The sequence below is a fragment of the Dasypus novemcinctus genome, chromosome 3 (assembly GCF_030445035.2).
Source record: "Dasypus novemcinctus isolate mDasNov1 chromosome 3, mDasNov1.1.hap2, whole genome shotgun sequence".
NCBI classification, from domain to species: domain Eukaryota; kingdom Metazoa; phylum Chordata; class Mammalia; order Cingulata; family Dasypodidae; genus Dasypus; species Dasypus novemcinctus.
The window spans coordinates 54748775-54772302 of NC_080675.1; the positions used below are offsets into that span (position 1 = coordinate 54748775).

At 40.7% G+C, this 23528-nt stretch overlaps 2 pseudogenes; both read right to left on the reverse strand.

Moving 5' to 3' along the window:
* Positions 1 to 6851: 6851 nt before the first annotated feature.
* Positions 6852 to 7562, reverse strand: LOC131277928 (ras-related protein Rab-18 pseudogene; annotated as a pseudogene).
* A 13134-nt stretch (positions 7563 to 20696) lies between these two features.
* Positions 20697 to 23124, reverse strand: LOC101432495 (UDP-glucose 6-dehydrogenase-like; annotated as a pseudogene).
* Positions 23125 to 23528: the final 404 nt, after the last annotated feature.

The window sequence follows — 23528 nt, forward strand, 5'->3', positions numbered from 1 at the left end:
GGAGAGTATAAACTACAATGTAAATTATAACCCATGCTGTGTAGTAGTGTCCAAAGCCACTCAGCCTCTGGTAATTTATTCTGGCAGCCCTAGGTAACTAAGGCAGGCCCCAAGGTCTCAATAAACTTCTACTTTCTTCCTTCTCTCCTGACTCAGGCATAAATCCCCACCTTATACTTAGAATCATTCTGCCCTTTAACCCTGAAGCTTTGTAACATGGTGGTGCTCACTGGCCTGACTCCATCTCCCTTCTAGGAGATGCCTTGGCCCCTCTGGTAGAGATGCCTCATGGACCCACAGCCTTGGGTCATTAGACAGTGCTGGACATAGCTGAATCTCTGCAGGGACCACAAGTTGGGTCCAAGCTGGGGAATGGATGTGTTTACCAACCATGAGAGTTGCAAGGCCTTTGAGGTATGCTGGTTGCACAGAGCCATCCACACCCTTTTGTTCTTTCAACTGAAGGGCAATTATGTGCACCTATCAGGTCATTCAGTAAGTGATGGATGCTGGACATAGTCTTGCCCTCATTCCATCTGTTTATGAGATAAGTGATATGCAGGTAGGGATATTTAACACATTTAAGGTTATACTTAAATATGGGCTAAGATGTATGGATAATGGTTACAGAATGTAAAAAAAAACCATACTCAGAGTTGGCTTAACATGGGCTGGTCTGAAAAGACTTTATAGGTGAAATAAATCTAAGAAAAATATTTGGTGATGGGAGTGGTTAGCCTGGGTGTAGGAAGAAAGGAGGTGCATTGTCTGAAGAGAATTTATTTATTTATTTTTATACTTTTTAGAAAATTTCTTTGTCTTCATTTTTTTTTAATGTTACATTAAAAAAATATGAGGTCCCCATATATCCCCCACCCCCCTCACTGCACTCCTCCCATAACAACAACCTCCTCCATCATCATGGGGCATTCATTGCACTTGGTGAATACATCTCTGAGCACTGCTGCACCACACGGTCAAAGGTCCATATTATAGTTTACACTCTCCCACAGTCCACCCAGTGGGCCATGGGAGGACATACAATGTCCAGTAACTGTCCCTGCAGTACCACCCAGGCCAACTCCAGATCCTGAAAATGCCCCCACATCATATCTCTTCTTCCCACTCCCCACCCTCAGCCCCTACCATGGTCACTTTCTCCGTCTCAATGCTACATTTACTTCCATTACTAATCACAGTAGTTCCAGAATAGAATATCAGTAAGTTCACTCTAATCCATACTCTATTCCTCCATTCTGTGGACCCTGGGATGGTTATGTCTGCTCCACCTCTGTATCGAGAGGGTGCTTAGATTCCACTTGGATGATGGATGCAATTCTCCTGCTTTCAGTTGTAGGCACTTTTGGCTCCCTGGTGTGGTGGTTGACCTTCTTCACCTCCCTGTTAGCTGGCTGGGGTAGGTCCAATAAACTAGAGGGTAGGAGTTGCAAGTCTGTTGAGGCTCAGAGCCTGGCTATCACATGGACAGTCCAGAGATTCAGGTCCCCTGCGTATACACTAAACCCCAGCGCCAACCACAGAATTTATTTTTTTAAAAAAGATTTTATTTGTTTATTTCTCTTCCCTCTCCTCCCCACCCCCCGCCCCAGTTGTCTGTTCTCTGTGTCTATTTGCTGTGTGTTCTTTGTCCGCTTCTGTTGTTGTCAGCGGCACGGGAATCTGTGTCTCTTTTTGTTGCATCATCTTGTTGTGTCAGCTCTCTGTGTGTGCAGTGCCATTCCTGGGCGGGCTGTACTTTCTTTTGTGCTGGGCGGCTCGCCTTAAGGGGTGCGCTCCTTGTGCGTGGGGCTCCGCTACGCGGGGACACCCCTGCGTGGCATGGCACTCCTTGCATGCATCAGCACTGCACATGGGCCAGCTCCACACAGGTCAAGGAGGCCCAGGGTTTGAACCATGGACCTCCCATGTGGTAGACGGACGCCCTAACCACTGGGCCAAGTCCGCCGCCCCAACCACAGAATTTAAAAGCAATAAGAAGACCAACAAAAATTAGTCCACTGTTTATTATCACCATGCACCAGCAATTCTAGACAATAAAAAGGTTAGTCTTTTATTGCCTTAGTAATTCTTATAACACACTATGGACTGGTTGCTTTACATTTAAATTCACAGAAATAAGTCATCTGTTTGTCCTAAGTGCTTGACCTCCCCATTCCTTCTGTGAAATACATTAAGATTCATAGTTTTAATCTTATACCTCATGATATTTTATAAGAATCTGGTATTTTAGGGGTCTTTTCTGGAACATGCAGTGTATGGTAAAGAATGGAAATGGGAAGTCAGAGAGAGGGGTATGGGGATCAACAATATTTGGGGAATGGGCAGTGGGTCTAGAATCCTTGAGTTTTGCCTCCAGCCTTTACTTTTCTGACTTCTCTCTAACCTGCTGCACCAACCAAAATCAGTCAGCTATGTTCTATGGAGGGCTGGAATGTAGACTCCATGGGGGAAGGGCTCTTTTCTTTCTTTGTTCTGTTTCACTGACATACCCCAAGCACCTAGATTAGTGCTTGGCCAGAGGAGATACTCAATAAATATTAGTTATGTCAGGGAAATAAATAGTTCGAGTGTCAAATAGAAGTTAAAGTCTCATTCAGCTGATGCAGATCAGAAAGGATCTGAAGACCTGCAACAAATCCCTCTCCCTTCTCCCCCCAATCCAGATTTGGATTCGGGTTTTAAGGCTGTTTAGAAGAGAAGGATACATGACTTTGTGGTCTGGCCCAAGTTGCAATGGTCTTTATCTCTAAGTACAAAACTTGCATTTTGAACAGTTGGAGATTGTTCTGGATTTTCATACTTCTTGCTTGGGATCATTGGCTCAGTGTCATCCCAGCAACTGTCAGAACAGTTCTCTCAAGAGCTGTTTTTGTAAGCTTGTGGGTTTCTGTTAATACAGGTTCCTGGGAGGGAGAGGTAGCAAACAAAAGGGAGAAAGAAAAGAGAACAGAAACAGAAAAGAAGCAAGGGTTGAAGCAGGAGAAACTGGGATCCATTTTAATCCTTGTATCCTTGAATGAAGGAATGAATGAATAAATGAATGGACCACTTGCCTTTTTCCCCTCTCAGCCAATTGTTTGCACTTGGAAAATTGCTAGAAATGTTTAAGTATTCAAAGCTGCTGCTGTTGAATGTTCCCCTCACACAGGAGATTTGCTGCTGCTTCAGTTTCTAAAGCCTCTGTTTTAGCAGTCATGATGAATTAAAGTCAGATTCACCAGAGACGTTTTAAAATTTCTTGAGTAATGAGATCTGGAATTGGTGTCTCCAGTGAATACTTCAGATGATAGCCCTGAGAGAAAGCAAATCAGTCAAGTTCTATTAAGTTTTAATTCAGTCTAATTCTATATATAACTTTCTTTTTTCTTTTCTTTTCTTTTTTTTTTTTTTACCCTCCCCTTTGTATGTAACTTTGTTCTGGGAGTACAACCCACCCGCACATCTAATCCAGGTGCCTTGTCTTGAAATGTATATCCTGTTCACAAGGGATGTTGAGAAAGAAGGGGTAAATAGTTCAGGACAAGACCTTACCTCAAAGCCATGGCTCAAAGGCATGACTGGCACCACATCAGCATTGCCACCTTTATGGGAAAGGCCTTAATGTAGTTTTCAGGGGCATTTAACTTATCATTTGGACTGTGCTTGAATTTGGGAGTGGGACAAGGGAAGATAATAAGGCAAAATGGTATTTTACTTCTTACCAAGACCTAAAACCACATTCTTTCTTTTTTCAAAACACTTTTTGGACAAAACGAATCTTCACAACTTGTACACCCCCTGTCCAGTGGTGCATTGGAGTCAGCTTGCTCTGGTTCCCAACAACCAACTGTGAGCACCTTTTCCCCAATGTACATTCAATGATGTTAGGTTGGCAGCTTTACACTAGCCATAGATGGAAAATTTACACCATGGAAACTGGCATATGCTACAAATTAGCCTCCCCCCTCCCAAAAGCCATTTCTCCCCCCAGCACACAACTGCCCCTATTCATCTCTTATGAACCAGTGTAATACTCTTCTCATAAAGCTTTAACTGACTCTTCTATGAGCTGCTTGCCACCAGCTGAGAGCACATACACCATCTCTTCCACTCTGATGCATATCCAGTATACTGTGACTTAAATTGTTGACTTAGTGTTACTTTCTAACATGCCACCATTTAACCTTTAATGATTCCTCATATAAGTGTAAGCTCCATGAGGACCAATAGGATTTGTCAGAGTGAAAACACATGGCAGGTTCTCAAAAAGTTTTTTTTCCCATTAAATAAATGAGTGACTGAGTAAATATAGCATAAGGTGCTGGAAAATCCTAGGCAAAGAACGGAAAATGTGCTACATTTTGAAATATGTAAAACCATATTTTTAGAAAAAGAATGAAAATAAAATGAACCATATAGCTATATGTAATGCCACTTTCAATTTGTTGATAACTGAACTGGTATATGGTTTTTAGAGACTGGACCTGCCTTTTGTGCTTGTCACAGCCCTGCTTAGTTATGGAATCTCAGCACTGATGTACAGACAGTTTAGTTTGCTCGTTGGCTGATGACCGTCAGTGCTGCAGTCAGATGCCTTCAAAAGGCTGTGAAGCAAAGTGTACCACAAGTTACCCTCTTTTAATCTGCTGTTTCATTAATCAGTTTTAAAATGGCCATCCAATCTTTCCTCCGCTACTAACTGAAAAAGTGAGGTAAGCTGTAATCTGTATTCCCTGCCTAACTTCTCATACAGTCATGTGTTCTATTAAAGGTTTTTGGGGTCAGCATATGTCTTAACTCCAGGAAATAAAGCTCCAGACTTAATGCACCAGTAATGGCTATGCATGTTTTAAAATATTTATTTTAATACTAATGTCAGATTATTTGGGGTCTAATCCATTCTGTTGATTGGACCTAGCATAAGTGGAAGGATAAAGATTTCTATCCCTACATTAACACATTTTATGGGCTGCAAAGCCACTTTTCCCCCACTAAAACATAAGGTCATGAACCAATAGAATCTGCACTTTCTGAGGGTTTCATTTGGTTTAAAAACACAGTTTTAGGAAAGATTAATCTGCAGAACAGGCTTGTTGAAGTACTGTGTAAAGAAGATATCTGAGTTTTCTGAAATGTTACTCTTAAGCCAATGTCTGCTCCATTTATGTTAAGTGGAGTAGAAATAAAGGTTAAGAAGCACTTTGCCAAACCTATTAGTATAAATGTGCTGTCACAGATGTAAATGGAATCATTGGAGGCAATCTCCCAAGAAGGAGACTAAGAGGAAAAACTTTTGGATCTCTTCATACCTTTTTTGTCCCCCCATCTCATAGTTAGAACTTCTATCTTACAGCTATTAATAGTTAAAATATAATAGGTTCTCTTTTTATACCAGGATGATCATATTGAAAATTATTTTCTTCCTTAGAGATTAAAGGCTACTGAAGGGGCATTACTGGAGCCCCTTACAAAAAGTACACAAGTTTTAGGTGCCCAAGGAATTATATTTGCCCAGGCAGGAACTTAGTAAACCCTGATCTTTAGTATTCCAGGAAAAGGGATGCCTTTAAAACATTCCCAATGAAACAGAAATCCTATGATTTGTCCAAATATTGTTTTTCCATCTTTCAACTGCTACTTAGCATAGATTTTATCTTTTTTGCCCCTAAAACATCTCTTAATCAGTCCTTTCTTCTCCATCCCTATTGTCAGGGGCATTTTCTTTCCTCTACTACTAGTGGGCCATCTGTATCTAGTTTTGCCATTTTTATTTATTTTTACTGTGGAAAAGATTTATTAGTGTACCACTGGTTCTGATAAGTTATTGGTTACTTATTACAGTAAATGATCAAGATTTTCATTCCAACAGTATTTTCCCACACATATCAGAATCTGGAAGCAATATTTCTTTCTCAAAATGTCATTTAGTGTTTCTCCCCCACCCCTCAAAACACAAAAACAGGTTTTTGAATAACTAGCCATTTACAAAGTCATAAGATACAGGTCTTCATAAACATTAAACAAGTTACAGTTGAGGTACTTGGACAAATACTACCAACATTTATGAAGAAAAAGGTGGCAGTTTGAAAAGTGGTAAATATTACATGAGTTATGATAAACACACTATTCATGTCCTTCTAAAACCAAATGGGGGGAAATCTTATTTCCATTCTGCCAAACACCGCCTAACCAGACTGATCCAAGAGGCCACTCGCCCAAGGTACATACAACAGAAATAAAAACTTCAGGTAAGCAACCAATATACTCACTGAGGTAAATTAAAAATTAAGACCAGTTTGCTGTAATGTGCCAATGCTAGTTAGAAGCATCATCAAAAGAATGAAGATTTAATTATAAGTGGCCTGGGCTACATACTGTAATGAGAATTTTGCTTAGTACTAAAAAAGAACCTGATAGCACACATCCTAGGAAAGCTGTGGAATCATGCTTTCCTGACAAATTCACCGGTTTGATGATACATGTACACCTCCCAGTGTTTCTAGGAGTTCTGCATACCAAGTAATTCTGTAACTCATAGGAGGATACAAGCAAAAAGGAGACCAAAAGCAGACCTTGTATCAGCATATACTAGATGGATAGATTTTTAAAAATTACATGATAAATGTAATTCATAAAATCAAATGTACCCATAAAGGAACATCTATTTTATGTTACATAAAAACTGTTGACTGCAAATTGGGCATGCTTACCCTAACATTTTCCCTGGGAAAGCTGGTGAGTGGGATTCCTTGCAAATATTTACTGCCATAATACAAAACAAGTATGTGCAAACTGCAAGGTCCCTAAGGTAACAGTTGTGAGTTTATATACAGAAAGACGTCACTATCTGATCAAATATGCAAGTGAAGAAATTTCCCAGAGTTTATAACACAGAACAATAACCACCACAGGCGCCTCCTCCTTGGCCTTCTTCCCTGTGTGACAGTTTTACTCCTTTATTCTGGTTCTCACTTTCCCGCAGTCCAGGAGTCTGCATGATCTTTTCAACAAGTTCCTCAAAGGCACATTGGACACCATCACAGGTCTTTGCACTTGCCTCTATGAATAACATGGAATGCTTTCGTGCAAATTTCAGGCCTTCGTTTCTATCAACTTCACGATTTTCCTTATCAATTTTATTTCCAACTAGCATGTTTACTATGTTATTTCTTGTGCAGTATGTTTCCAATTCATTTAACCAATTGTACAGTTTAACAAAGGTATCTCTTCTTGTGACATCATAAACTAATATAACACCCTGTGCACCTCTATAATAACTGGGAGTTAATGTTCTGAACCATTCCTGACCAGCAGTATCCCATATTGCAAGTTTAGCCTTATTTCCATCCACTGAAATTGTTTTCACTTTGAAGTCAACACCTATAGTTGCTGCAAGTTCCGGATCAAATGTATCATCTGTGAACCTCAAGAGCAGGCTGGACTTGCCCACCCCACTCTCGCTGATGATGAGGATCTTCAGGGTGGTCAGCACGTCCTTGTCCATCCTGACCCGCTCCGCTCCAAACCCAGCTGGCAACCCCGGCCCGGCTCTCAACCCTGCCCCTGGTCAGTTTTGCCATTTTTAAAACCATCCTTCACAGAGCCATTTGAGAGATCTTTCCAAAATAGAAACTTTATTATGTTACTTCACTTCTTAAAACTCTTCAATACTTAAGTCCTAGCTCCTTAAAATGGCATTTGAGGGCCTGTGTGTACATTGAGAAAGTGAAAAGTATCCCTGGCAGCCACCTTCTGGTGGTCCTAACTGAACACACATGGTGCTCAAAGAACAACCTTCTCTTTAAACAACTTCGCTCCATGACCATGTTGGGAACAAAAGAGACAAGGATACTTTGCAAACCATAAATATGACTAAATATCTCTTTTCCAGGTAACATGAGAGACTACTTCTTTACCGATGACTCCTTACTCCTGCCCCCTACGTAAAATCATTAAATACCCCATTACTGAATTATTCCTGTTCTTGACAGCACTCAGTCCAAAATGGTCCTATGTTACCTTAAACCCTCCTGGGAATCACCCAGCAAAGCCTCATCCTTTAATAAGCCTGTCCCGGCTCCCTCCTACTGAGAGAATCCATGGACTTTGGGCTGTGTATTTTCCCTTGTATTCTCTAGTAATAGCAATACTACTTGCAGTTTCCCAGACATGTGTCTTTAGCATATGCTTTATGTTGACTCAAAGCCTAGAGGTTATGATTCGGAGGTTAAAAGCAAGGATGTTGAAATCAGAGTAGATTCAAGTTCTGGCTTTGGCAATGCCTGGCCTTGAGAGGCTTACTTATTACTTAAATCAGGACTGAACTGATAAATGCCATTTCCCCACTAATTCTACTTAATCATTATTATGCATTGACTCTTGAGAAATGACCCTAAAACCAACTACACGTATATTAACAGTCCTAGAGCTTAGAAGATTACATAATTTTCTTATTTTGGAGCTTAAAGCAACAACTGAGATTACTGAATAAATCATGTTCATTTCTTTTGCTTCTTTGCTTCTCATTTGTAAAGTGGGACTTACCAACTTGACCTACTCTTGTAAACTGGGACTTAATTTAACCTACTCGAGGGCAAGGTTGTGCAATATTTATGAAGGGTTCATTCTTATAAGAGAGAAGCAATTGAGATTCAGAGAATTAGGTCAAAGACTCAATTCTGACTCTGTCCTGGCCACTCCAATGAGCCAGAGGATCTGTATTTGAATATTTGTGACAGTATCAACTTAGTCAGGGAGTAAATGGGATGGGATGCCTAGGATTGTTAAGTCGGTGGCTTTCAACCTATGATGCACCTTAGAATCACTTCTGGAGATGTAAAACGCCCATGCTAGGGACTTTTAAAACATGCCTGTGCTGGAGCAGGGTCCCAGGCATCAGTAATTTTTGAAAATTCTGTAGATGATTCTCATGCAGAGTCAGGGCTAAGCACCACTGATCCAGATATAGGCAGGAAAGGTGCTCTAAAAGCATCAGGCATTTCCTAGCACTGGGGAATGGGTGGTCAAATGAGGATGGAATGCTGTTTCCAATTAAAATGATGATTGATAAATGGACACATTTTATGAAGACCCCAATCACACCTTCACAAGGTCAGGATTCTTCCATACTAAAAGGAATCAAATAATAGATAAAATAAAATCCAGACTGTAGAAACTTAAAACATTAACAAATTTGGAAATAGATACTGTTTTGCAGCTCAGGGAATATTTAAATGAAATGGGGCCAGAAGCTAATTATATGGAAATATTTCTATTTGCACATTTCTCCAGAAGGCAAAGTAGAGATTGCAACCAATATATCTAGGCAAGTGACAAGAATATTAAGTTTTCTATCGTTTTCCTAGTACGCTACCTTCCTCAGCATGTGTTCTGTCCTAGTTCTTGGGAAGGTGAGAATAATATCAAACTCATTAATTGTCCACATTTTAGATACGATAAGACTTTAGTGGATAGTGTTAATTAAACTACAAAACAACTCCTCTTGCTGTGGTATGCATTCCAAGTTAGAGCAATTAATTCACTCACTTAAACCGATCAAGATTTAATTACCATCACTCTCTGCAATTACTCCATAATTAAAGTAATTTGGCTCATTCCACTTGCTGACAGTGTCATTGAACAGCCATTCACAGTACCAAAAGAAGTGATAATTAACTTAAAGAATAGCTCAGGGCAGTTTTACACAGACAAATTCACTTTCAGCTATTCCTAAAAATACTTAGACTGAGGTAAGCTGTGGAGAGAGAATCCTGGGAGAATTTTAGAATAAAAATAATGATAGAAACAAACAACACTTCAGCATGTTTCATTTTTCCCCAAAATAAGGTCTCTAAAGCTTATGAATTTCTTAGCAATTTAAATGATTGTGGTATCCATTGTTATCACCTAACCATAAATTAGTGTCATGGACAAAACAAACAGAACTAGAAAAAAATTAAGCACTTAAATATTGGTTAGGACTAATTACTGTGGGGGATTATTGCCTACTTGAGGGTTGGTAGGTGTGGTGCAAAATATACTGGTACAAAAAGAACACTCAGAATCTTCAGAGAAGAACCAAAAAGGTGTTTAAGAATCGCAAACCCAAGTTTGAAAGAAGCTTTGACACACACACACACACACATACACACATACACATGAAGGCCTAAGAGAATTAACAGTTGTCTGTATTTACCTGTGAAATCACTGTTTCATAAAGTAATATATTAGTCAGCCAAAGGGGTGCTGATGCAAAGTATCAGAAATCTGTTGGCTTTAATAAAGGGTATTTATTTGGGGGTAAAACCTTACAGTTACAAGGCCTTTAAGAGTTCAACTCAAGGTACCATAAGAGGTACTTTCTCACCCAAAGTCAGTTGCCATGTGCTGAAGCAAGATGGCGGGCAATATCTGCAAGGGTTCAGCCTTTCTCTTTCATCTTAAGGCTCTGTGGGCCCAGCTTCTTCTAGTCTTAGTTGTAAGCTGGCCTAGGTTTAGCTGCTTTATTCTCTTCCAACTGCAAACTATCAGGCAAGTGGCTCATTTTTCTTCTGGGGGCTGCAGGGTCCTCTTCTGTGTCTATGGAGTACTCTCTCTTTTCTCAAATATCTTCTCATGTGTTTCTCCTTGATTGAGTGTCCTTTTATATAGCCCACGAAGGGCAAACACTCATACTGTGTCACCCTAATGATGTGGTTGAATCAAAGCCCTAATCTTAACATAATCAAGTAAACATAAAACCTTTGAACTTAGTACAATCAAAGGGTATCACGCCCAGAGGAACAGACCAGTTTACAAACATAATCAATACCTCTTTTGGATTTTGTCAATAATATCAAACTGCCAGAAGTAGTTAACTGACAAGCTTTCCGTGAAGGAGAAGATGAAGGATTAACTGAGGAAGGCTGGAATTCTGACAGTGCTTTAATGGGAAGTGCTAGAAGAGATCATGGGGTATGGATGGAGATGGGTGAGCAAATTTGCCCAAGATTAGGGTCTTGATCAGGGATTCTTAACCCTGGACCCCTTTGCCAGTTAGGTAAAATGAATACTACTATAATTTATTTATTGCATACATTCATAAGTGAAGGAAATGATTGGTTTCAGTTGGAGGTCAGAGGAAATAAAGATAATAAGTTGATTTTTTTTCAACTCAGGCTCACAGACCCCCTGAAATCTTTCCGTGGACCCCTTGGGTATCTGTGGAACCCAGGTTAACAACCCCAGAGCTGAGGCTAGAGCTCCCATTTCCCCAGAAGGTTCACTCAGAGGCAAAATATAATGAATTGGACAGAACTGTGTTAAATTGAATTTCAGGAAAGGACCAGATGGAATCTAAATGGCTTCTAGGCTAAAGGACCACATTAATCTAAATATGCAGGCAATGACTGCTCTACTGGGATTTAGGAATGATTGAGAATCATTTCTGAAAAGCCCTGCTTCTAAGGGAAATATTCACAGAAGCAATAGCTTTTCATTATACCCAGCAAAAAATATTAGCTTTTGAACGTGGTCCTTTAGGGCCTACATACTAAGTTAGAGACCTAGGGCCGCTCTCCCTGGATCCTATGCTTGAAGTTGGGGAGAGAGTAGGGTTCACAAGACACTGAATCCTCCTGCCCTTTTCTAAACATTTTATGGGTTAATTGTGAAATCTCCACTTTTACCAATATATCCCAAGGGCCCTGTGAAAGAATCCAACAGTGATGCTTCCTTCCAGGTTCAATTGCTTTGGGCTGTCCATATTGGTGGAGGGGTTCTGAGACTCACACCTTTCCAGGGAGGGCCCCACCCACATCTGTACAATTTTGCTGGTAAGGAAACGAGTTGGCCTAAATGCCTTCCTTCAGACATTGAGACCAGGGAGGTGAGGGGACTTGCCAGAGATCACAGGTCTAGCTGGTGCTTGAGCTGGGACTGGAATTCCTGTCTCAGGACTGAGCAGACCATGCTCTTTCCAAACTTTATCATGGTTCACTCTATGTTCATCAAAACATTATGTATTTCCCCACTCATGACATTTCCATGTACACTTTGAAAATTTAGCCTAATGCATTATTAAGCCTTTTCTCAGAAAAATTTCTTCCTGAAATTCCCCTCCCCACCCTGATCCCATTTGAGCATATAAGGATCATGATATTAAACTATCATTCAAGGGATAAGACACATACTGTCAAAAGATTCAGTAAATAAAAAAATCAAATACCTAGGAAAAATTTTAACTAAAGATGCAAAAGATTTATACTCAGAAAACTATATAACACTGTTAAAGGAAATCAAAGAAGACTTAAATGAAATATTCCTGGTTCATGGATAGGAAGACTAAGTATCATCAAGATGTCTATGCTACCCAAACTGATCTACAGATTTAATGCAATCCCAATAAAAATCAACACAGTATTTTTTTTAAAGATTTATTTATTTCTCTCCCCTTCCCCCCACCCTGGTTGTCTGTTCTTTGTGTCCATTTGCTGCGCCCTGTCCACTTCTGTTGTTGTCAGCGGCATGGGAATCTGTGTTGTGTCATCTTGTTGTGTCAGCTCTCTGTGCGGGTGGCGCCATTCTTGGGCAGGCTGCACCCTCTTTTGTGCTGGGCGGCTCTCCCCATGGGGCACACTCCTTGCGCATGGGGCTTGCCTACATGGGGGACACTCCTGTGTGGCACAGCACTCCTTGCGCGCATCAGCACTGCATGTGGGCCAGCTCCACACGGGTCAAGGAGGCCTGGGGTTTGAACCACAGACCTCCCATGTGGTAGACGGATGCCCTAACCACTGGGCCAAGTCTGCTTCCCAGTATTTTTTAATAAACTGGAAAAACTAACTACGAAGTGTATTTGGAAGGGAAAGAGGCTCAGAATAGACAAAGACATATTGAAAAAGAAAAATGAAATCAGAGGAATCACACTACCTGACTTTAAAACATACTGCAAAGCTATAGTGGTTAAAATAGCATGGTATTGGCACAAGGATAGACATACTTACCAATGGAACCAAATTGAGAGCTCTGATATAGATCATCACATACACAGTCATCTGATATTCAACAAGGCCACCAGGCCCACTCAACTGGAGAGAATGGACTCTTCAACAAATGGTGCTTGGAGAATTGGATATCCATATGCAAAAGAATGTAAGAGGATTACCATCTCACACCTTATACAAAAATCAACTCAAGATGGATCAAAGATCTAAATATAAGAGCTAAGACCATAAAGACCTTGGAAGACAATGCAGGGAAGCATCTACAGGACCTTGTAATAAGAAATGGCTTCATGAATTTCACAGTCAAAGCCGGAGCAGAGAAAGAAAAAATAAATAAACAGGACCACCTCAAAATTAAAGCCTTTTGTACCTCAAAGGAATTTATTAAGGAAGTGAAAGACAGCCTATCCAATGGGAGAAAATATTTGGTAACCATATATCTGATAGGAGCCTAATATCCAACATATCTAAATAAATCTTATATCTCGAAAATAAAAAGATAAACAACCCATTCAAAAAATGGGCAAGAGACTTGAACAGACACTTTTCCAAAGAAGAAATACAAATGGCTAAAAAGCACATGAAAAGATGCTCAACATCACTATTAGGGAAATGCAAATCAAAACTACAATGATATACAATTTTACACCCATTAGACAGGTAGCTATTAAAAAACAGGATTACAAGTGTTGGAGAGGATGTGGAGGAGTGGGAGCCTACAACTGCAACCAGGAGAATCACATCCATCAGCCATGTGGGATCTAAGCCTCCTCTCCATTTAGAGGTGGAGTGGACATCACCGTCCCAGGGTTCACAGGATGGAGGAATAAAATATGGATTAGAGTGAACTTACTGGTATTCTACTATAGAACTATTGTGACTCTAGCAGTGGGAGACATTATATCATTCATGTGGAGACAGTGGCCACAGTATTTGCTGAGGGCAGGAAGAGGGAAGAAGAGAAGTGGGGGCATTTTCGGGACTTGAAGTTGTCCTAAATGATATTGCAGTGACAGATGCTGGACATTATATATCCTGCCATACCCCTCTGAATGGACTGGGGGAGAGTGTAAATTACAATGTAAACTATAATCCATTCAGTACAGCAGTGCTCCAAAATGTATTCACCAAATGCAATGAATGTGTCACAATGATGAAAGAGGTTGTTGATGTGGGAGGAGTGGGGGGGGATGTGGGGTGTGGGGTATATGGGAACCTCTTATATTTTTTAATGTAACATTTTTTGTGATCTGTGTATCTTAGGAAAAAAAGACAATAAAAAAGAAGAAAAATTAAATGAAAAAAGAAAAACAAAAAAACCTCAGAGAACTACATGTGTTGGAGAGGATGTGGAGGAATGGGAAACCTCATCCACTGCTGGTGGGAATGTAGAAGGATCCAGCCATTCTGGAGGACAGTGCGGTGGTTCCTCAAAAAACTAGCTATAGATTTGCCATATGTCCCAGTAATTCCACTGCTCATATATACTCAGAAGAACTGAAAACAAGGACACAAACTGATATATGCCCACCAATGTTCATAGTGGCCATTATTATTGCCAAAAGTTGGAATCAGCATAAATGCCTATCAACAGACGAATGGATAAACAAAATGTGGTATATACACACAATAGAATACTACTTAGCTGTAAGAAGGAATACAGTACTAACACAGGATAACATGGATGAGTCTTGAGGACCTTATGTTGAGTGAAGCAAGCCAGGCATTGAAGGACAAATACTACATGACCTCTCAGATATGAGTTAAGCAAATCAAGCTGTCTCAGAGAGCAAGAGACTAGAAGATAGGCTTACAAGAAATACAGGGGAGAGAAAAGTTGTAAGCTGCTTCCTACACAGGTGAAATGTATGATAAAGTGGAAGTAAGTAGTTGTGCAGTGAAGGGATAAGACAGGGCATGTGTGGGGCTTTGCAGGCTTGAGGGGAACTAGGGTAGGCAAGATGGGTCAGATGGTCCATGGAATTGGAGGGAAGGTTTGGGAGGAGCAGGTGAACACAGGAGATTGTGAGGTAAGTGGTTGAAACTATAATGTTGAGAAAACTCTTTAGAAAATATAATAACTAAGGGTTACTTGTTTAAGATGTTTGACAGGTGGCTCCCAATGGGAGAGGACAGACTAGGGTGTTAAGCGCTCAGCATTGTTGCAAGTATCTGTGAATCTTGTCCTTCAAGCAGTGAAACTTGGTTGTCACTGTGGGCCCTGAGGGGAGGGAGAGATAGGAATAGAATAGATGGAAGAGGGGGTAACTGGGGGACAATGAAAGTGTTCCACAAGATCGTGCAATGATGGATATAGGCCATGTTAAATTTTGCCAGAAATTTATAAAAATGTATAGTCTAAAATGTAAACTATAATGTAAACCATAATGGAACCATGGTTGGTAGCTATGTTTCAATATCTGTGCATCAGCTGTGGCAAATGTGACATCCACATGTAAAGGGATCATTGCTGGGGAAGCGGGAAAAGAATCTGATGTTGGGTATATGGGAGTCCCCTGTGTTGTATATGTGACTTTACTGTGATCTAAAACTGTTTTGAAGACATTGTTCCTAGACACTGAAGAAGGTGTGGAAGAGACTGCCTTGCCAGTGTACATATAAGACAACACCTATTGCAGTGATGAGTGGCAAAACGTCAAAAACAAAGCTTTATGATATTTTTCAGTTTTTAATACCCCAATTTATATTTTACTTTATTTTAATTTTTTAAAATTAATGTTTTCTATTTCTAATCTTTAAACATATCATTACTATTTCATTTTCCAACTAATTGAATTTGGCAATATATTAGGCTACATTTTTCAAGAAGTTTTGGATCACAGAGGGGTTCAACTATGGCAGGGGAGGGCTGCTGGTGTGGGTGTCACTGATGGGGGATGCATGGGTGGGAGGGAGTTCTCCAGGGCATAAAAATATCTTTGGTTTTTGTTTGGTATTGTCATAGTGGGTAGAGTTACACATGACAGCTGAAGGAGTGCTGAGTTCCCATCTGGGGGAGCTCTTCCGCATTCCCCAATGGAACAGCAGCAATCCCCCAAGTGCAAGAGCAAAGATCAGTGAAGAAGGATGGTCCAGTGATGGGTCCTTGATACTGATGACTATGCTTATGAACCTGTGTGTTTGAAATTACAGCTAGGCCTAGAGCTGCAGGGTGCCTAAGAGTTACCTCCTGAGGGCCTCAGTGTTGCTCAAATGTGGCCACTCTCTAAGCCAAACTCAGCATGTAAATGCATTACCTTCCCCCCAGCATGGGACATGACGCCCAGGGATGAACCTCCCTGGTACCAAGGGATTTCTACCAGTCACCATCTGGTAATGCAACTAGAAAAAGACCTTGAGTAAAAGGGGGAGATGGTAATAAAAAAAAAAAATGAGTTTATATGGCTAAGAGACTTCAGAATGTGCCAGAAGGTCATCAAAGAGTTGCACTTACACACATCTCAGCAGGATTCCAGAGATAGCCAAAGTAGTTACAACCCCAGATGGTGGTGCTCCTGAAGGCTATGGAGACACACAGGCTCTACAGTCATGGCAGGTGGCTCTGTGGTTGGCTCTGGGGTTGGTGTGTGTTTAGGAGACTGAATCTCTGAACTCTCCATGTGCCAGCTGGGCCCTGAGCCTCAGCTGAGCTGCAATAGCTACTTTCTTGTTCATTGTACTTACCCAGGTCAGCTACCAGGGAGGTGAGGATGGTCAACTATCACATCAGGGAACCAAGAGAATCTACAACTGTGAGCAGGAGAATCACATCCATCAGCCATGTGGGATCTAAGCCCCCTCTCTATTTAGAGTTGGAGCAGACATCACCATCTCAGGGTCTGCAGGATGGAGGAATAATACATGGATTAAAGTGGACTTACTAGTATTCTACTATTGAACTATTGTGACTCTACTAGTGGAAGAAATTGTATCTTTGATGTGGAGACAGTGGCCACGGGAGTTGCTGAGGGCAGGGAGAGGGTAGAAGTGTGATATGGGAGCATTTTCGGGACTTGGAGTTGTTCTGAATGATACTGCTGGGACAGATGCAGGATATTATATACCCTGCCAGAACCCACTGAATGGACTAGGAGAGAGTGTAAACTACAATGTAAACTATAATCCATGTGGTGTAGCAGTGCTCCAAAATGTATTCATCAAATGCAATGAATGTGCCGCATTGATGAAAGAGGTTGTTGATGGAGGAGTCGGGGAGTGGGGTATATGGGAACCTCTTATATTTTTTAATGTAACATTTTGTGCAATCTATATATCTTTTAAAAAAAGGCAATAAAAATTGGCTAAAAAAGATTCTTACAAATTAGTAAGATACATTATTAATATATTGATTAATATATTAAATTTTAGTATTTTATGAATATAATGAAAAATTATGACTTTACGTAATGATAAAAATTTGTAAATTGAATAATTTCAAAAACAGTTAGGATCATGGACCATTGTGGTAGGTTGTGATTGTAGGAATCATAGTCTATTGATACAATTTATCTATAAGGTAATGAATGACAGGAGGGTTCAGGGGGTTTATTAATAACAGAGTTAGGACTAGACCCAAGTCTCTTAAAGCTCATTCAGGAAGCAGTATAGAAGGTTTTAACCTTTCTCAGCTCAAATATTGATATAGAACCCAAGAGATTTTAAGTTTTTTTCCACATGTGAGGGCTACCATGGTGTGAAGGGCACAGGCTCTGAAGCCAGACCACCTGAACTAGAACCCAGGTCCACCATGTACTGGCCTTACTATACCTAAGTTTCTGCACTTGTAAAGAGATAGCAACAGCATCATCTCAAAGGAGTAATTATTGGCTTAAATTGCAGTCAGTAAATGTTGACTACTGCTATTCTCACTTCACCTTGGTGACAAGAGGCTGTCTCTCAGCAGCTGTGTTTTCCTCTGTTCTCCTCACCTTGTCTTTGGAACTCCAGCTCACTCCATACCATTGTCTTCTTTATTCTTTTTAATACATATTTTTTTATTAGCAAAGTTGTGAGCTTACAAAACAATTATACTACTATGCAGAATTCCCATATATCACCCCTCCACCAACACCGTGCATTATTGTGGAACATTTGTTACAGATTATGAAAGAATATCATTACACTATTACCATTAACTATGGCCGTAGCTTACATGTGGTATGTTTTTTCCATACACCCCCTATTATTAACAGCATGTATTAGTATTGTATATTTGTTATAGTTTATGAAAGAACACTCACATATTTGTACTGCTAACCACAGCCCATTTTCCACCACATGGTTCATTGTGTTATATAGTCCTATGCCTTGTACAATCTAGCCAATGTGTACATTCAGTAGCTCTCATTTTCATCACAGAGTTGTACAATCATCACCTCAGTAAATTTTTGAACATTTTCCTTAGTCCAAAAGAAAAAATACCATACTCCCTTATTGTTGACCCTTAGCATTGATAATAGTGCCTTCTTTGACATTGATGCAAGAATATTACAATAGTGCTATTAAATATAGCTCGTAAGTTACATTGCTTTTTCCTTTTCATCACCATATTTTTAATACCTTGTAATAGTGACATACAATTGTTCTAGCTCATAGAAGTACATTTTTAATTTGTGCTATTAATCACAATCCTCTTCCAGCTCTGAGCTCACTGTTATTCAATCCCTGGATTACTCTCTAGTTTTCTTTCAGTTGACATTTACATTCCTAAACTTCCCTTTTACCCAAAAATCCATTTATAAACTAGCCATGTTAGTTATACTCATTATAATATGTTATGTCAACTCTATCCATTTCCATACTTTTATAGTCAAGCTAATTAAAAATTCTAAATTCTATATACCTTAAGCATCAGTACCCATTCTCAGCCTTTCACCTATGTCCTAGTAACCTATACCCTAGGTTTTAACTCCAAGTGTTTATTCTTTGTATTTACTTCATATTAGTGAGACCATACAATTTGTCCTTTTGTGTTTGGCTTGTATCACTCAGCATGATGTTCTTAAGGTTCATCCATGTTATCATGTGTCCCAATTTCATTTTTTCTTACAACAGCATAGTGTTCCATTATAGTATATACCACATTTTGTTTATCTATTTTTCATTTGGTGGACACTTGTTTCCATCTTTTAGCAATTGTAAATGACACTGCTGTGAACATTGGTGTGCATATGTCTGTCTGCAGCACTGTTTTCAATTCTTCTGGATATATTCCTAGTAGAGAGATTGCCAGATCATACAGCAGTTCTATATTTAACTTCCTGAGGAACCACCAAACTGTCTTCAACAAAGGCTGAACCATTTTACATTCCCACCAACATTGAAGGAGTGTTCTTGTTTCTCCCCATCCTCTCCAGCATTTGTTGTTGTTTTTTTAAAATAATGATCTCTCTGAGGTGTGAGATGGTATCTCATTCTCATTGTAGTTTTGATTTGCATTTCCCTAATATTTAGTGATATTGCACTTTTTTTCTTTGTGCTTTTCATCATTTATATTTCCTCTTTGGAGAAATGTCAAAGTCTTCCCCAATTTTTAAATTGGATTGCTTGCCCTTTTATTGCTGAGTTGTATGATCTTTTTTTTTTTTTGATGCAAAGTATGTTTTATTTATGTGTGATATCTATATAGATGTATCTATCATCTTAAATTTGTCTCTGTCTTTTTTCTGAACTGCAAAATTCCTAAAGGATGAGGACTACTTTTGCTTAACTTAGTTTGTACACACTCAGCAGAACCAAGTAAACAAAAGAGAAAAAAAAATGTAAATATTAAAGTTAAAAACAAACTTAAGAAAAGAGTGGATGGAAATACATACAAATAAAAATCCTTATTTTAGAAGAATGATGTACATAATTTGTAAAATCTACTTCTTTAAGTTTATACATGAGATTAAATTGTTCTTATTTAAAGAAAAAAGGGGAAAATTACTTTTTTTTTGCTCTCGGACTAAAAGTTAATGACAAGCAAGAAAAAACAAGAAATAAAAGGACAGAAAATTCCATATTGCTGATATTCTCTCTTTTTAAAAGTGCCTCTTAATCATATTTGGATTGATTGGAAATATACTAGGATCACCTTGTTAGGAATAAAAAAACAACAACAATGACACAGATCATTAAAACACAAGAAGCAAGGAAACTTTAACTAGATCACACTTATATGGTTATTGCTAAAATGTAATCATAGAAAAAAATGTTCACTAAAGCACAAAAGGCCCATTCTGTCCATTGCATGCTCCTTCTCAGCTCAGAGAGATAAGAAGTAGCTTGGAAAACACTTTACCCTATTAAACCAGAAATCTGTACATTTCCATGATAGTTTCTGAAAAGTTAACAGGATAAAGGTTAACAGGATTTAGCATAGCAATTTCGTGTCTTCCAAATGCACATTAAACTGAGGACACCAGGAAAACTGAAGCATGCCTTTCCTTTTACAAAGGTTCATTAAAGTGCTGCCTATGAACATTTTGTAAAGAGTGAAGTTTAATTTTTATTTTACAAAAATTGACACCATTAAAACCAACATGATTATGTTCCATCCAATAACTGAAGTAACAATATTATAAAAATATATAAAAAATATTCTAGATTCATAATTACTAGATATGCTGATACCCAAATAGCTAGTATAAATTTGATTATTAAAAAATAATTTTGTTTCCTTAAAAACACTTGGTTTATTTACTATTTAACATCAGATAGATATTTCTTATCCTGAAGTACCAAGAAAATACAAATAAAAACAGTGATGTCTATACTTTGGGTTTCTTCTTAGGTGGATCCTGAAGACTAAACCTTGGAATTTCACCAGAAGGAGCATGTGGAATTCTCTTTGAAGATACCTTTTTGCCGGTTGTTTCAATCTGGAAGCCAATGGTTTGTAATTCATTGTGGAGTCCATCCAAGACACGTCATCCATCAAAAATAAAAGCTGGTTTCAGCATTTTTCTATGAATGGGTTTGAAATCCAATTCCTTAGACATGTCCTACTCAGTGCAAATAACAACAGCATGGGCACTGTCACATACTTCATATGGATCCTTGGAAATGGTCACAAGTCAGGACACTTGGTCATCCCCTGAAACACCTGGATGACAAAGATCCACAACTATTTGTTCCCTTGGTACTTTTGGATCATATAAATGGAGATGTGCACCTTCACCCATCAACTATTTGCTAATATATATACTAGAGGATTTTCCTGTATGACCAGTGTCTTTTTTGAAAGCAAACACCAAGAGAGCTATCTTCTCATCAGTCACTGTATTAAACAGACTGTCAATAATCCGGGAAGCACACCTCCTTCTGTGGTAGTCATTCATGTCTATGACCTGCTGCCAATAACGAGCTACTTGAGGCAAATTCAGAGCATCACAGAGATAAACTAAATTCAGAACATCTTTTTGAAAGTAGCTCCCACCAAAACCAATACTGGCTTTCAGAAACTTATTTCCAATTCTGTGGTCCATTCCAACAGCTGTTGCTACCTCTTCTACCTCAGTTCCTGTTACTTCACACAGAGCACTTATAGAGTTAATGCTGCTGATTCTCTGGGCAAGAAAAGCGTTTGCTGCCAGTTTAGAAAGTCCTGAAGACCAAGAATTAGTAGTAAGTATCTTTTCTCTTGGAACCCAGTGCTCATACATGGCACACAGTGCCTGCTCTGCTCTCTGGGATTTCATCTCCACCAATCAGTACTCTGTCTGGGTTCTTTAGGTCCTTGATAGCTGTTCCCTCTGCTAAGAACTCGGGGTTGGACAATACCTGCAAATTCAAGTTGGGTTTTGTGCAGCGGCTTGCTCGGTCGGTAGAGGTGGGGTCTGGCTGCAGACAAGGGGTCGGTCCAGCTCTGGACGAGGGGTTGGTCCCACTTGGGACGAGGGGTCGGTCCCGCTTGGGACGAGGGGTCGGTCCGGCAGCAGACGAGGGATCGGTCTCACAAGGGGTTGCGCGGTTCGGCTGACGGGGTCGCCCGGCGAAGCCGGCGACGAAGGGGTCGCCCGGAGAAGCAGGCGACGAACTGGGGACAAGGGAGGCCAGGCCCTTGTCGGGGGCTCTCAGGACTGGAGGGCGCACGGCAGAAGAACTACCGCGGAGACAAGGTAAACACGCAAGTCCACTTTACTGAGGGAGAGGCAACAGTTTTATAGGGGCTGGGGAAGGCTGATTGGTCGAAGCCACGCCCTGTTCTGATTGGTTGCCGGCAAAAGGTCAGTGGGTGGTACTGGATGGGGGAGGGGTGGTGGTTAGGGATTGGCTGTTGCTGTTGCTGGGGGAAGGGGCAGGGTTTAGGGATTGGTGGCTGCTGTTGCTGGGGTGGAGGGCAGACTTGAGTTTCCCGCCCACGCCTGGCTGTTGCTGCTGTCGGGGGAGGGGAAAGGGCAGACTGGATGTTTCCGCCCACGCCTGGCTGTTGCTGCTGTTGGGGGAGGGGAAAAGGGCAGACTGGAATCTTCCACCCTGCGCCTGCGCAGGGAGAAAGAAGAAGAAGGGTGCCGCCCTACAAGGCATCGTGTGGCGCTATCCGGGAGGAGGGGCGGCCGCGGAAGCATGGCTGCCGAGAAGGGGAGACCCGAGGGCACTCTGCGCCCATGCCGAGCTTCCTTCAGGGGTGGCGGTGAGTCCGACCAGCCACCCTATTATGGGGGCAGCGGCTTGGCCTGCCGCGGCTGCTCCCCCGCCAGGCCAGCAAACCACACTTCAGCCCGAGGGGTGACCGCAGTTTTGTATTTGCATCAAATATGTGACCGATAGCACAGGAACTGTGCTTTTCTCAGTCACAGTTTTGTACCCATGTGAGTTTTGTACAATGCGTCTAGCACAAGCTTCAGTGTACTTCAGATCTGCTGGGCCTCTCCCGATTCCATAATTTTTTGTGGGAGTATTCACAGAAATAAATACAAGATCAGATTCTTTAACGGCATCATCAGTATTGGCTGAAAAAAAGAGATTCTTTCCGGCAAGATTCTACGACTTCCTTTAGTCCTGGCTCTTAAATGGGAAGTATGGGAGAGTTCCATGCATTGATTCTTGATTCACTGAGGTCAACAACCTTTACCCTGGGGCACATGTGAGCAATAACACTACCTGTGGGTCCTCCAACATAGCCTGCACCAATGCAACAGGTCTTAATTTCAAACATGATTGGCCCGCTTCCAGCAGCAAGCGCAGCATGGACTCCTTATGCTGGCGCTGGGACAGCACCGCTCTGGGCCGCGCTGCCGCAGCTTCTGCACCCGTGTCCTCCTATGCTTAATTTCCTCTCCTGCCCCAGGCTGCCAAGCCGGCACTCCGGGTCCTCCACTCGAGCCAGTAATTAAGGGTTTCTGTCCCAGAAGGAGGAGGCTTCACTCGCCCGCAGCCAGTCCCTCCCCCGCAGCCAGACCCTTCCAGACTCAGCCCTCAGTCACATTCCAGCTTCCCCTCCCTGGGTTCGAACTCTGGACCTCTTATATGGTAGGCGGACACTCTATCAGTTGAGCCACTTCTGCTCCTGTTATATGTAGGTCTTTGATCCATTTTTGAGTTGATTTTTGTGTAAGGTGT